Source organism: Panthera tigris, chromosome A3 (assembly GCF_018350195.1).
Source record: "Panthera tigris isolate Pti1 chromosome A3, P.tigris_Pti1_mat1.1, whole genome shotgun sequence".
Lineage (NCBI taxonomy): Eukaryota > Metazoa > Chordata > Mammalia > Carnivora > Felidae > Panthera > Panthera tigris.
In genome coordinates this window covers 77287445-77303879 of record NC_056662.1, presented here as the reverse complement: position 1 = coordinate 77303879, position 16435 = coordinate 77287445, and the positions used below count along the sequence as shown (strand labels likewise).

Below are 16435 nucleotides of genomic sequence, written 5' to 3'. Positions count from 1 at the left end.
ATAAAAGAACATTTCCTTACTCTAGTAAAGAGTCGCTACAAAACATCTACATAAATCTTCATATGCAATGGTGAAATATTACAAGATTTCCACCAACATTGGGAATGAAACAAAGAGGTCTGCTCTCACTAATTCTATTCAGCATTGTGCTAGAGGACCTAGTCAGTGCAACAAGGCAAGAAAGAAATAAAAGTCATAATAATTAGAAAGTAAGAAGTAAAACTGCCATTATTCACAGGTAGCATGGTTTTGCGTGTAAAAAATCTAAAAGAACTAAAGACAACTTATTAGAATTAATAAGTGAATATAGAAAAAATCAATTGAGTTTTACGTGCAATATAATAAACCTTCACAGCTCATAAAGTTCTGAATGATAAATGTATGTGTGGTTACTGTACAGAAGTGTTGGATTCAGATGCCAGTGATCTCTGAGGTTAAAGTTTTCTTGCATGTATTTGTGAGGGACCTTAAATTATCAAATTGCAAGCAGATGGCAACAAACCATTAGAAATTAAAATGTAAGAGTGATGCCACTTAACATAGCATCATCAAATGATCAATTACTTAGCAGTAAATCTGATTAAATATTTGCAAGACCTCTATGAGGAATGCTCTAAAATATTACCGAGTAGCCAAGAAAATCATGAATTTGGAAGATTTATATGATCAGATATCAAAGTTAGTGTGCTTACCATTATACTTCTTATAAAACAAAGGGGAATGAGGAAAGTAACTGTCTTTTCAATAAGTGGTACTGAATCACTTGGATATCCATCCATCCAGGGGGGGAAAAAAAGAATCTTGGTTCCTATAACACACCATATACAAAAATCAATTCCAGGTGGCTTGTGGACTTAAATGTGAAAGGTAAAGTGAACATAGGGGAATTTCTTCATGACCTTGTGGTGGGTAGGCAAAAATTAATTAAAAGTATTTGGGGCTGAGCTTTACACAACCAGAAACAAACTCAAAAGTGTGAAACCAGCTATAAAGTGCGATACCTGATCATCTCACTTCAGGCCCCTGCATCTTGATTTTAAATAGTCTGTGGGAGTCCACTTTTATAGTGGCCTCTGTAATAGTAGAGACTCCACAATGTCTCTCTAACAATATCTAAGATATTGGGGGGACTTTATAAAGACACTAAAAGGAAAAACTGAGAATGAGTGTGGAGACCCTGAACTGTATTTGCTTTACTATGTAGTAAATGTAAGAATAAATGCATACAACAAACTATAAACAATATACAAGGGTTATGATATTTGTTTCCAAGCCGATCTCCAAGGATTTAATGAAAACTGCAGCCAGCTGAAGCTGTGGACTTTTCTTTGTTACTCTGGTTCAGATTTCTCCTCTTTTATCGCTTAGATCCTGCTAATGTTTTGGATGCCACGCGAGGCTGAAGGGATTGGTAATGCTTACTGATACAACCACTCTGCCGAAGTGATAGAAAGTGATAGGAACATGGGCTGTGGAGTCAGCTTCCTCTGGAATCCCACTATGGGCTTACTAACTACCTAAGCTTGGGCGATAACATTCTATCTCTCTGAGCCTGTTTCCCCGGTTGAGGAAAAAGGTGAGCTGTTCATAAGGCTGTTAGGAAGACTGAATGCAGAGATGGTGATTTTTCACTTATTGTTAACAAGACACTTGCCTGCCTTTTGTAAGGAATCCTTAGTCTTTGAAACAGCAAGGGCTCAACATTTAGATTTCAAATAAAAGTCCTTATCCATAGATTTTTAAAGAGACATTTGATCTTGTTAAGTATGTTCTACAAATACCATGCTATCAGTTTCTTGAAGGTACTTTCTTTCCCTTTCCCTTGGTATGCATAGTTTTTGGTTTCTTCCCCCCCCCCCCCCCCCCCGGAATATGTCTGCTCCATGGTACAAAGAAGAGGGTTTATATGTGATCCAGGGGTTTGTTTTGTTTTGGTTGTTGTTGTTGTGTTGTTTCGTTTCATTTTGTTTTTATTGAGAAGGCCAAGTCCTATGTTGGATCTAAAGTAAAAGTGGGCTCTCCATTGTGCAGAGTGATGAGTCCCATGATACTTTGACACGACTCCCTCACTGCTACAGGAGTCCACGTTTTACTGTTTAAAAACATATGGCACAAATTATGCCATAAGCCAAAGTTCCTCATAAGCAGAACCTTGCCTTTCTTTATGGGACTCTGTTGCAGGTCCTCCTTGTTTTACCTGTGGACACGAGTGTATATTGCAGCTGTTGAAATCTTTCCTTCTTAGCTATTCCATGGATACCAACTCATGCCTTTTCATTGGATGTCGTGCTATTGAAGAATAGGGTATTTTTTATTTACAAATGTGAAACCCTGCAGCCAGGCATATCTCTTTTACAATGCAGTGAACCTTCCAAACCCTTGTCTTAGTCTCTTGGAACCAAACAAATTACATGCCATCGTGTGCTGTATATCACAGCTGGAATGTTTAGAACGTCTGGCTGAGTGGAGTTTGGGAATGGGCTTCTCCGGTGAGCTGGAGCAGATTGTGTCTTTGACTGACAAGCTGCCATTTTCTTGAGATTTGACAATTTGGGGTCCTTCACCTACCCATGCAAAAAAACCTTAACCTCAGAGAGCTTTGGCATTTGACCCCAATATTTTTATACAGTAACCATACATACATTTATCACTCGGAGCTTTATGAACAGTGAAGGTTTATTACACTGCACTCAAACCTCATTTAACCTTTTCTCTTGAAGCAATACTTTAAAACAGAGTTGAAAGAGTTTGTACAACCAAGACTGGTTGTTGACCTTTTTGTGTGCTTCTGTTCCTGAGAACTCTTTGGTGCGGATGTTTGTGGTCAGTAGAAGTTTTCTGTAACCTTGAGGAGCCTTACCCTTCTGTCTGAATATGTTCTTGAGAGGCCTCTTGGTCCTTGGAGGCTTTGGGGTTGACAGAGATTCTAACATTTTTTTTAAAAAATTTATTTTTGACAGAGAGAGAGAGACAGAGCATGAGCCAGGGAGGGGCAGAGATAGAGGGAGACACAGAATCAGAAGCAGGCTCCAGGCTCCGAGCTGTCAGCACAGAGCCCGATGCAGGGCTTGAACCCATGAACCATGAGATTGTGACCTGAGCCGAAGTTGCACGCTCAACTGACTGAGCCACCCAGGTGCCCCAATGAGAGATTTTATAATAGGAAACTCAGAATTGGTCATTGGTAGAAGTGACCAGATCTGTCCCTCATGTATACCCCTGTCACTTCTGTCTCTGAGCATTTTGCTTATGTTTTTCCCCTTTTCCAGTCCACATGTCAGCCATAACATAAGGACCACTTCTTGCCTTGTAACTATGATTTCTTCCCTTTCTGTTCTGGCCCTCATGAAACTCCATTCCCTAAAAATCTGTTCCTACCTGAACCATAAAATTTAACATTTTATTACCATATACTATCTTGGAATATTTTTTAAAATTTTGATTTGTATAATGTTGCTTTCTCAACTTGCTTGAAAGTGTTCTAAGGACTAGAATTGTATGCTGTACTTCTGAAACTCCATACAAACCTACCACTATGCCTAGCACATTAGTAGGAATATGCCATAGATTACATGGACACATTTGGCCTAGTGTTTTATGAAAGATAAGTGTTTACATCTGAGGAAAATTTGTCCTTAATAAGCAGGCAATAATTAAGAACGGGCCAGAATTTCCTGCTGTGGGTGTTCAGAAGGTTTACATGGTATTTATTGCTTGGGAATGGGCCTATTTGGTATCTGAAAAGGGCTACCGTGTTACTTCTTGGGTCTAGACAGAAAACTTTGAGCCCTCTGTTCTATTTCCTCTGTGTTCCAATATTAGTAAATGCACAGGGTCTGCCTGCAGCTTTGAGTTGCACAAGGAGAGGTTTTAAGCTCAGTGCGAAAGAGGACCATGTCTGCATAGAAAGAGTGGATGGAAGCACGTGTGCTGCTTCATTCATTTGCCATTGCTGCTGTGTATATCTCAAAAGCCGGTCTGAGAGCTGATGCTCAGGTTGCTGTCGGTGTTACTTCTGGATCTGCCTCTTGGGTCTACCAAGAATAATAGCCTTTCCCTTTCACTAGGGAAATGGAAGACACAGATTCTAATTTCAAGTAGGTCTGTAGACACTCAGCAATGACAGATTTGATCACTTTGATTTCTCTTTTTAAGTTTACTCAACCAAATCACTGTTTTCCTTTCTGTCCTTGCTTCCAATATGAACCTTCAAAGCATTTCCACCATTTATAACTCTGCATGGGACTTACCATAACCATGCACATTGTTCTTCTAGTGGTTTTGGGGAAAGGTCAGGCAGATGACACCAAGCAGAGCTGCCAAGTGCTTTAACCAGCTGATAGATCTGGGCTATAATACCAGGAAGCATATCTCTGAGCCCCAACAACTTTTTATTTATGTGACATTTACTTGGTGCCTAACACTTATCAGATACTATTCAAAGTGCTTTATAGATATCAACATAGTTAATTCTCATAACAGCTCCATGAGGGAAGTACTATAATAACCCCCATTCAAAAGATGAGGAAACCGAAGCGCAGAGAAGTTACAACTGTTTTGCCTAAGGTCACATAGTCAGTAAATGGCAGAGCTGGGATGTGAGTCAAAGCAAACCTAATTCCAGAGACCATGCCTTCAGCCACTTTGCCTCCTCATTCCTTGTGTTCTGTGTATTTTATTTCTTTTTGTTTAACAGATATTTATGAAATGCCTTATGCCCAAACATTATGTAAAACAACTGTGGGAATAGAGAGAAGAGGGGACCCAGCTGTTTACCATGAAGGACACGAGCACTCAATGTGGGGGGGGTGGTGAAGAATATGTCAAGCTCTGCACAGCATATTGAGGTGTTTTTTCTGCCTCGAGGACATCTGATTCTTCATTGATGAGAGGAGAACAGCTCCTCTGTTGGGAGGGTTGACGTCTCATTTTACAAGGAGAGCCAAGTTGTTGAAGGACTTGTCCATTAGGAGACCTTTCATATGGGTTGTGTGGGAGTGAAAAATAGAACTGCTAGTCATTCACTTAATAAACATTTATTGAACACTAGTAAGGGCAAGGCATGATATTAAGAAATACTAGAACATACTAGTGGTTTCTTTTAAGTGTAAAAACTATAAAAGTTCAGTTTGGACTGCATGGGGAAAAGTGTAAAAATTAATGCAAATTTGCAAATTTCATGTTTGATTAATGCAGTGCTAGCCCTAATCTTACAAGGAAGGGCAACAAGAGAAACAGAAAGGAGGAAGAAAACAAAGGACCGGACATATGCCAGTAGAACATTTCAGTTACCAGGGCCCATGGCTCCTTACTCTCTCTGTCCAAGGATTCTCAACGTGGGTACCCCTGCTTGGCATTTTTGAAATCCATAGGCAGCATGAACTTGGCCAATATTCCAGCCCCGTAGGAATACTAAATGTACCCCATTTCATTTATAGGAAAGAAGCAAATTAAGACAGAGCACTTTTGTGTAAACCATAAACTGCATTTAACAAGGCAGGAGGCTTGGGAATCCATGCTCAGGCTGCTTGTTTTTCCTGGCACCTTGTTAAACATGGTTGAAAGTTTACATGCTGGGCAGCAGCCCACTTTCTCTTTGTTCCTGGGAATGGCTCTGACTGATCTGGGAGACCCCAGTGGATGGGGTGCAATCTTAGATGCCGGTGCTGGAATAGAACAGTGGGGCCTAAACTGCCACCTTCAAGCAGTGCTCACCTCGGTTGGGCCCGTGGCCCTGTGCTTGAGTCCCCCCGTTTGCATACCCTCCAAAGAGCAGGACTGCCTCAGCACTGATTGCAACGCCTAATAACACTTATTACCAAGGCACTCTTTCTATGTCTAAATTAAATCCTTCATCCTGCATTTAGTGCATCTCCTTTTGTTCTGCCCTGAATAAAGATTGAGAACAGCTGGTCAGCAGTCCCTGCAGAGTAACTCTTCAGACACTTGAAAGCTATTATTAAGTTCCCTCAGAGTCTCCTCTTCTCTAGACAGATACTGGAGCTTTCTCCCACTTAGTTTCTCCACTCACCTTTTTCTTTCTGCCTTTAGGTCCTTCTCCAGCTGCTTGCTTGAAGCCACCTGGAATTCTAACTGAACATTTTCCTAATGGTGTTGTTACTAGGAAATGATGGCAGGAGATTTTGTTTCTCTTTCAGTCATCATTTTCTGGTGGGCTTGGTCTTTAATTATACTAGAATCTCATTTGTTGGCTTCAATTAACTGAAGCATCCCCCCAATATTTAAGTATTTTGTGTCTACAGAGGACTTGTTAGTAAAGTTGAGTGTGTGTGTGTGAGTGTGTATATATGCAAATATGTATTTTTTTCTCTGTTTTTCATTCACTTTTTCCTAAATATTATTATCTTGATAAAATGTGTGCTTCCATCTAAAGTGTGGTTTCAAGCCACATTTCCTCCTAAATTAGGCATAGAATATTTGTGTGTGTGTATGTGTTGTGTGTGTGTGGTGTGGTGTGTGCACACGCATGTGCACATGTGAGTGTAGCATGCAAGTGTACATGTGTACGTGTAAACTATTTCTGATTTATTTGCAGTAGCTACCCAGAATTCAATGGTGGGAAGGATGCTGAAGCTCTGTGTAGTTAAGCAGGGAAGAATAATGTTGAAATGCATGTTTACAGCTATGACGGCATTATTGCCAGGTTGTAGGTGCCAAATAAGTGGCTGAAAATAACAAAATAATTAATTATATTTTTCCCTTCCCTCTCCATATATATATACATATATATACATACATATATATACATACATATATATACATATACACACACACACACACATATATATATATTTTTTGTTTGTTTGTTTGTTTGTTTTAGAAAACAGCCCTTTTATTGATCTACCCATGGGGAGCATCATCAGTTAACTTCTCGCTTAGTCTGACTCACTATATCCCATACATTTTGGTGTCTCCCTCACCTTCATCCCCTATATTCTGATGGCTTACCAGTAGTCTCGGGAAGCATCTCCAATCTCACTTTCCTATCACATCTTGGGAATTTATTGACCCACTCTTGGATTACTCCAACAGCCCTATAACTAGCCTGCTTTCCTCTTTTCACACTCTTGGCCATGGAACTAACACTCAAGGTGGATATGTTATTCATGGCAACCCCTTGCTCAAGAAGAGTTAGTGGCTCAGTATCACTTAATGTAACCCATCTAAATGCTTCTTTTGTACTGGCTTCCAGGTTGTTCCCAAGTAGATATCATCCAACATATTTATCTTAGTTTCCCACCACTTTCCGGGAACGCTTTTGTTTCAGATTTTTTAAAGTACACTTTGCATATTCAAAGAATTTTTACCACCTCACCTGGAATCTCTTCCTCTCTTTCCAGCCATTTCAATCTTCCCATTGTATGAGACCCATCATCCATGAAGCTTTTCTAAATGTAGATTTCCAGTCCTTACTGATGTTTTCTTTCTCTAACCTCCTACCACGATTGTATTGTGTCAGTTAGCCCAATTATGGATGGTTTGTGTGCCTCGCTAATTGTTCTGTGTGAACCAACTGGTCTTGTGTCTTCAGTTAGACTTTTATTTTCTTCAGAGGAGAGAACATACCTTCCCTTTTATGTGTTTGTTTTACCTATTTTTCTTTGTTTCAATCTATCCCATAGCAGCGCTATGCTCTTAAATAGTACTCTAAAAGTACCTATTACATGACCCTCCATGTAAACAGTCTGACTGCTTTTCACAATGAGTAGATAGATTTAAAAAAATAATAATTTGATCAGTCTTTATGGCTTGGATAGATAGATTAATATTTCAGAAAGTAGAGTTACTAGTGACATTAGTAAAGAAAAATGTATTTGGGGATCACACATAGTTAATAGATGATTCTCTTTGGGGGAAGAATAAAAGTGATTTCATTTTGACAGAGCTCAAAGTATTATTAATTACACAGATGCTAATATGGTATTGAGGGATAGCTTAGAAAGGCATTGAAATGCAATTTCTCACCTGCTTGCATCGACAGTGATGAGATGTTCACTACAAAATTTCTCTACTCTGGCACAGTAAACAGGCTAAAAATTGCAGGAAAAATCCAAAAGCAGAAAAAAAAATTCTTAATCAGTCATTATTAAATGATATTCAGTAGCATAGTCAAGAAAAACCAAAAAGGAACCTGTCAGATCTGGTGTATGTCTGATGTTTCGTTGGGGGTATGCTTCAGCCAAAGAAGATTTTAGAAACCCAGAAAAGACCCCAGAGAACCTCAGCATGGCTGTCGTTCTGTCCCCCGTATGGTTGTGGAGCTGCCTGAAAGTCACCTGAGAGGCAAAAAGGAACCATGCCATAGACTGGCATTTCTGATCCACAGCATAGTGGCTTAATTGATTTATACTTTATTCTTTTCAAAAGACAGCTGAATGTCACAGGCCCTTCTTTTGTGTAGTACTGGAAAACTGGTTGTCAAACAATCTCTGCTCATTTAATAATTTATCCCCTTTTGTAAAAGAAAGGCAGCTGACATGCAGTAAATCTACTCCATATTTAAATTACCACATTGAACAATAATAAGGAGAATGAAAAATCTAGTCCATTATTTAAAATTAAACATATATGAAACTGTTTTTTTTTTCCAAATGATCACCAAAGGCTATAGTTTAAAGGCAGCACTGAAGCCCTGAGTGGAATAAAAATGCCTAACAGTAGTTTGCAAATGGCAGCGGAATTATTTATTCTATTTTTTCTATACATAAGGAATTGAGCTAAATGAACAATGTTTAAGCATGTCAGAATTTCATCAATTTTGCATGAGCATTCTCAAATATCCTGGTGGGGGTAATTGCTTGCAAATACATTTAAACTAATGATATGTTATATCCTTACTTGATATAAAACTATTAAAAGATACGTTATTGCATTTGACAATGCCATGCAGCTGGGTCAGATCTTAATGACAGATTTCTGCATTTGTGAATTAAGATATACTCTGCTGGAAGCAAATATTTTGTAAAAATAAAAGCTATACACTATGTAAGTTTGATCATTTGTCTAAATTTTCCATTTCTGTTTTTCGGGAGCTACAAGAGTTAAGAGAGGAGAAGGTTTGTCCCTTTCCTAAAATGGGGAAAGGAATTCCAAACTATAATTGAACCTTCCTCAAACCCCATTCCCCTCAGCAGGAGTGAACAGAACTCGTAAAATCCACCATGTGGTTTTAAAGGTCCACTTGCAGTGTGGTTTTGCACCCCTTGCAGGCTGAAATGACTGACAGGCCCCAAACCAATTAGAGAAAGTGGCCCTTCCCTCCCATGAAAAAGACTTGCTTACTTTTAAAGGGGATTAAACTAGGCTGAGAGGGAACACTGGATGGGAAAAATAATTTCACAGAAAAAAATTATATAAAAGTCTACTTGCAAAATGGTGTTATTAAGAGGAGAGTGTAACAATTTGCTGCAAGGATTCTTTGGTCCTTCACTTTCAAGAGATACTGGCTTTTCTATTTTTTAGTCTATTCTTGGTTTTGCCCGAGGTGAGTATACAGAGGGTCCAGCTTGTACCAGCTTGGGTTTTATTTGCCTGGATCTCACCCTAGGCTCTGTGATCAAAACCCTAGTGTGCTTTCCCTTCTTGACAGTGGGCTAAAATGCATATTAATTTGTCTCCAGTGCCGGGATTTGTGACTCCAAGATAGATTGTGAGGCAGGCGTTAATGCTCATACGTGATTACGGAACTTGGGGAGCTAGCTTGGCATCCCACTGGAAGTCAGATGATGTTATGATTACAAGGGAAGTATTGATATACTTCCCTAATTGTTTCTTAGGACTTTGGGTTCTATTTATGATGTCATTACAAAGCTATGCATTATCTGCATAATCGCCAAGGAAAAGACTCTCATGAAGGAAAATGCGTCCCACTGAGATAATGCCGCGAGCTACTGCTATACATCCAGCGGCATATGTATGGTGTTGAAATAATAAGACAGCATGGAATAATGATGAATTCTTGTTCCCATCATGACAGAAAGCTTTCCTGAAATTATCACTATTACTGGCTTAATTGATCCATGCTCAGTGAAAGGATTTCAGCAAATGGATGGCTTTGGGACTCAGTCCCTACTCCACAGTACAATTTCTGACAGTATCAGCCTCAGAAGGGCCAGTTACTCTTTGCAGAAGCTATGATTATTCTGCATGGAATGCACACCGCCTCTCTGGAAGGTGTGTGTGTGTGTGTGTGTGTGTGCGCGCGTATCTTTACACAAACATGTACGCACACAGTTCCATTGATAGCTTGGGGCTGAAAAATAAAGGTAAGATAAACTTGCCCCTGCAATAAGAGGACAATAATTTTTTCTCAGTGAACAGACTTCACGGAGTGAAAAAATTACACATTATTGTTGCAGGGTGTTATATATGTGAAGCTCTTGCCTTGACTCGGCAGCCTAGCAGGACTAGATCTTTTATATGGCAAAGAACAGTACAATATACCTTTACTGCAAGGTTTTCAGTTACACGGTAATTCTGATACATATTCTCTCCCTCTCCTTAAAAGGCACGTATGCTGATTTTCAACATCATTGAAGATTATTACAACTTCCCTTCATAATATACTGTAAATTTTATTATAAAGCACCAATTCCTTGGCTCCTAAGAACAATCTTAGGGAAAGAGTGCACTATACTTCTTACTCTCTCAGTAATGTGAGAGGAGACCTAATGAAGCTCTTTATGCAAATTTTCCAGTTACCAGGTAAAATCTTCACATAGAAAATCTGTCACATGTTGTAAAATTTCTTTATGTTATCAAATGCTAATGATGACTCAGAACACAGCCCACAGAGGATCTTTGAAATCCTTCATAAAAACTGTATTCCACCCCAATATCAGAGGCCTTGGAAATTCCACCACTCTGAAGACGCGGGTTTGTAATTAGCATGGTGCAGGCTTCTCTGCCCTCTGAAACCATAATGTTAATTACAAAAATTACACTGTGTTTAAAAGTGCAATTAAGAGACTCCACCGCACAAAGGGAATCTTGGAACCTCTTTTCACACTTTGAAGCCAGGTCATAATGTAGCCCATAAAAAGGAGGCCAAGGCTCATTCCCTTTTAAAGGCTTCAGAAGATCAGAGAGACGATCTCGGCGAGAATGAGCTCTACTGAGCTCTGCAGCGCTCGTAATGAACAATGTTCTACCTGGAGCAGGGGAGGAGGCAAAAAGAAAATTAGCTGCAAAATGATGGCTGTTCTACACCCAGCTTGGCTATTGCCAACATCAACGCCCAGCTTGGGTCTACTTTGGGCCAATTCTAGAGTCATTTGCTTGGCCCTGGTGTCTGCGTGGCTCCCAAAGTGGGACATGTGTATCTGTAAGTAAAACTGTAAGATGGAGTTTTGTGGATTCAGGCCTATTTTTGTCCTTCACAGAATGGAACAGTGGAATAAAAAATAATACAGGGAAATAAATCTCCCCTCCCCCAACTGCTTGGAGGAAATAAGGTAGAGAGACTGTAGAATTAAGCTGAGCACTTGCTTTGGTGATTTAGTGGTAGGACTCCATCTACATCGTTGGTGGTGAAGTGTGTTAAGACAAAGCAGGCAGTGTAGACTAGTGGGAAAACACTGCAGTAGGAAACAGCAGCCTTGAAGTTGAGCCTCAGCTCTGCAACTGGGTGACAGTTTAACCTGATAACAGTTTAGTGACCACTCAACTTCTCAAAGTCTTAGTTTCCCCACTAAGGAGAGGGAGAATAATGCAGAACCTGAGCAAGATCAAGATAGAATTATCTGGAGTAAATTATTGGAAACAAAAATATTCAGGAGTCTGTAAAGGGGTAAGCTAATACAAATTATCATTGCTTTGTATATGCCTTAGATAAACATTATGGGAATTTTGGTTAACTCCTGAGGAAGTTCTCTCTCTCACCCTCTGTTTCAGGGTAAATTATTCCCCCCCTCCCCACCCCGTCCATTCATATGTTGCAGTCCCAACCCCCAGAACCTCAGAATGTGACCTTACTTTCAAAGAGGCAACTTCAGATGTAATTAGTTAAGGTGGAGGGGGGGTGTTTCTAATCCAGTATGACTGGTGTCTTTACAAAAAGGGGAAGTTTGGGCACAGAGACAGATAGGCATAGAGGGAAGAGCATGTGGAAAGACAGGGAGAAGACTGCCATCTCTAAGCCAAGGACAGGGGCCTGGAGCAGACCCTGCCCTCAGAACCGTCTGGAAGAACCAGACCTGCAGACACCTTGATACCCAATTTGTAGCCTCTAAAACTATGTAGGACAGTAAATTTCTGTTGGCTAAGCCAACCAGTTTGTGGTACTTTAGTGTGGCAGTCTTAGCAAACTAAGAATACCCTGGAGGTGAACGTGTCTTCCTTAGGGTCATTTTTCTCTGAAAACTTTGAAATATCTTACTTGCCTTTCAGACAAATAAATATGAGATCACATAGCCCTTTATGCCATGTCTCCTTCACCTGGCCTTTAAGTCGCTCTTCTCCAAACCTGAACTTTCGCTTACACTTTGGGACTCCAGAAACCTACCCTGATTTCTTTGTCTGTCTCCTTTTACTTTTCTTAGGGAACACCCTACTCTTCTGAGTCATTGCTGTGTGAGGAGCTCTCCTGGGACATGAATGAAGGGGCAGCATTCAGCTCGGAGTCTATGAGGCAGCAAAAAAAGCTGCCCCAGATTTATTGACATCCCCAAATTTTCATTTTAGCCCAAAGAGCAATAAAAGATAGAGAATGAAGAAATTAACGGCAGTGGGAGGGCCTTTTTTTTGTTTGTTTAAAGAGTTGTGGAATGGGACCAGAATGTTAGAGGTTAGAGAAGAGGTTCTTCTTTGACCAGAAGTCTGGGGAGAAGGTTCCAGAAAGAGGGCAGTTCAGTGTTGGTATTATGGAGAGCATGAGGCAGAAATACATTCTTATGTCCTATTCAGGCCCACCACGTAGTTTCAGGTCTGGAACTATTCTGGTATCTCAGATAACACTAATAGTTACTCTGGAAAGAGGTATATTTATGGCAAATAAAATGATTGTTAAAACTCAGGAAGGCATTTTTATCATGCCTTTTTTATGCTTATCCCCTTTCTCTCTCTCCCTCTTTTCTTTCTCTCTCTCTGTCTCTCAAAGACATAAACACACACACACACACACACACACACACACACACACACACACACAGGCATACATGCTAAATCCCAAATGGAGGATTTTGCATTTTTTTTTGTAGATTTGCAAAATCTGCAAAAAATGCATTTTTCAAATGTCTACAACATCCAGGTAAATTGCTACCTAAATAATTACCATCAGGGGAATTTTTTATTCTCTGTCCTCTGAAGACCTAGGACGTGTTAACCACACTAGTTTGTGCTCATGAGCCCCTCTGTGGTCTCTGAGCTGGTGCACTTTGCTTAATCTTTCCTTCCATTTACAAATAAGTTTCTTGTGAAGTCTAATGTAAAAACTCCCGACACTGCCCAGTAAATCACCAGCCTGACCTTTTGTAGAAACACTGAAGGTTGGTGGTGAAACCGATTTAAAGATGAGAGGGAAATTCCTTGTCCCCCCCCCCACTGCTCACCCCATCGTGGCCCCCAATGTCCTGTGCACGGTGCTGCCCGTTGGCCTGGCCGTTTGGCCTATGTGCCTGGAAAAATTCACTTCCTCCTCCTTCATCTTCTACCTGCCCGACTCGTTACAGAACCAGACAGTTTACATATGTGATCCTTCCTATTTAGAAAATTAATGGTGTTTTCTGGCTCCAAATCACAGCTTGTGGTGCTCTGCAGGCGATGAAAAACTTGGCCAGCTTCAGCAGCAAGGCAGCCATTAGAAAATTAACCCTTGGTGACCAAGGAGCAAAGGTAGGCAAGTGGGGTCCTGGCGACGTGGCAGGCTGTAGCTTTCAGGTGTCGATACATATGTTAGCCGTGTAGGAACAGCACACACGGGGCCCCCTGAGAGCTTCTAGCTAGCATGTTTGTGGTTGGCCACTGTGGAGAGGGCACGGACATAGCACTTGGCAGCCACTGCAACCAATATGCCACGCTTTTTATTAGAGCTCAGGAGAAAGCCCAGAGCCCAGCTTTGGAATCCCAGCCATCGCAGTCTTGGCTCTACCTGATTAAAATATGTGCCATTCATCGCCATCCCTGTGCACCTCCATCTCACACACCCGCTCCACCCCTCCCGTGCTGTGCCCTCCCTGCCTGCCTCAGGAAATGGCTGACCTCAGAGAGACAAGCATAAAAGTCAGGGTGGGAGAACATTTTAAAGTGGTTAATTCCACATTAACTTAAGTCTCCCCTGCTTGCTTTCTTTTAGGGTTTTTCATTTGTTCTTTGCACACGGTAGCCAGAAGGGGCTGTTTTCTTGTGTAAGTTGGGAAACTTCTGTGTGTGTTTGTGTTGTGTGAATGTGTGCAGGGAGGGGAGTGGGGTCAGGGTACGGAGCTTGGAAGTGTCAAGTCTACCTTTGGGAATTTGATTTTTTAAGGATGATATTCTTTAGACCATCGTTATAGTTTTCTATTTTCATAGTCAAGACTGAGCCAGTGTATTATGATGGTTCAACTTTAGTCCTGGATTTATCCTTGATGAATGTAAAATCATTTCTTTGCCCTATCCCAATGGAACCGGCATCGATGACCCCTGGGATCAGAAGCATTGAGGCATGCTTTTCTGTGTTTATTTCTTCAACTGATAAGGTGCAAGGACTCTAGATTCTGAGCAGTCATGGATCCCTGAGCCTACCACTGAGGGGAGGAAAAGGGCAGCCTAGAGTAACAGCATGGGCGAGTGTAGTCTGGAGACTCCCTGTCTCCCTCTCCCGCACACCTATCCTGCAATCCTGAAGTTGATTTTATTTTTAGGTCCGAGGACAGGAAAAACACAGCTGCTTATTTTACTACTCCTGAATGGTGTGCTCCGTGGCATTCAGTGAAATCAGGCTATATTCATCTCTAACATTGTGTAACACCAGCTTTAATACAAACAGGGGTAAATAACAGTGGCACATTAATTACTCCTTTCTAGTTTACTCTGACAAAAATGTACTAAAATGAAGACTAATATAATTATAGATGATGCATTTTCAATTAGCCTTTGTTAATACTATTAATAAGATTAATAATATATACTAAAAACGTCAATATGCTTATCTAAATAAATTTTTTAAATCACCCTTTCAAGTCTCAGCATCAAACATTAAGGCACAGCATCTTAATTACATGTGCTCATCAACAAAGTTAAATGGATAACATCCCTCAACTGTGGCAGAGACAGACAGAGGCAGGCTCCAAAGCCGCCTGCCTATTCACCTTGTTTACCCCCCTTTTACTTGCTGTGAACGGTCAGCATGTGCAGAAAGAACATACCCAAATTAGCACAGGGCTTTGCAAAGTTCTTACACAGTGAGGGCTACATGTGGAGTAGCTTATGTGCTAACACACACACACACACACACACACACACACACACACACACACATAAATGACCGCTTTCTGAACTGAATGATAAAATGTGGGGTTTTGCCTTTATAATTTTAATAATATGCAGCACAACTGTGACTGGTGTTAATGTATAGAATTAATTGCCCCAGTGAGACATTTCTTCCAAAAAAGCAATAATAGCTGGATTCTCCTTGAGAATGTGAAAACCCTCTGGTATACTAATAAAATGAAAAAGGTTCACAAAATAATATCCTAAATAATTGGGTTCCCCGTACCAAAGACCCCATGTAGTTTCTCTTAAGTGATCTAAAAAAATTGTGATTATTCCTTTGGACTTAATAAAACATAATTGAAAAAATATCAGTGAGGATAACACAGAGATATCCGTATCCCTTAATATTTTTAAAGGTGAAATGCTTAACACTTTCTCATTATTAAGGAGAAAAGGTGTTGTGCAAGTAAAAGATGATGTGTACATGGCCGATAGCATATTGATAAAATATCCAATTCCCCCGCCCCCTGTGTGTGTGTGTGTGTGTGTGTGTGTTATGTATACTTGATCATTAAAACTTTTCAACAGCTCCAGTTAGTAAATCCTCTGGCCCTTTCCTTCCCAGAAACTGGGAAACTGTGTACTCCTACTGTGCTGTATTCATAAACAAATTAGTGTGCTTTGAATAGAAAGAGAGAGAGAGAGAGAGAGAGAGAGAGAGTGTGTGTGTGTGTGTGTGTGTGTGTGTGTGTGTGTAGCGGGGGATGGGGGCATAAACTGCTCTCCTGCTTGGATGGATGTTTTCATTCCAGTAGCTTTTCTTTCTTCCCTATAGACAGAAAAGGTTACCCAGACCGAACATCTCACCCCGCATTCCTTTTTCCTACTTATTTTAACCTGTTTATTCACTTGTCCTTATGCTACAACAACCAGGAAAAAACAAAAAACAAAAAACAAACAAACAGTGGCTCTAAATGAATATAATTTTCCATGAAGAAAGAGGAGC

General features: G+C 40.4%; 2 long non-coding RNA genes across 3 annotated transcripts in view; both read left to right on the top strand.

Moving 5' to 3' along the window:
• Positions 1 to 13852, top strand: part of LOC122237329 — a 58693-nt gene extending 44841 nt beyond the window's left edge. For both annotated transcript variants that reach the window (XR_006215742.1, XR_006215741.1), the window contains exons 2-3: positions 10529 to 10725; positions 13760 to 13852. This is a non-coding gene — a long non-coding RNA (uncharacterized LOC122237329). The remainder of the gene's footprint in view (positions 1 to 10528; positions 10726 to 13759) is intronic.
• Positions 13853 to 14314: 462 nt separating this feature from the next.
• Positions 14315 to 14990, top strand: LOC122237330. The gene is made up of 2 exons (XR_006215743.1): positions 14315 to 14363; positions 14859 to 14990. It is a non-coding gene; the product is annotated as an uncharacterized LOC122237330 (long non-coding RNA).
• Positions 14991 to 16435: the final 1445 nt, after the last annotated feature.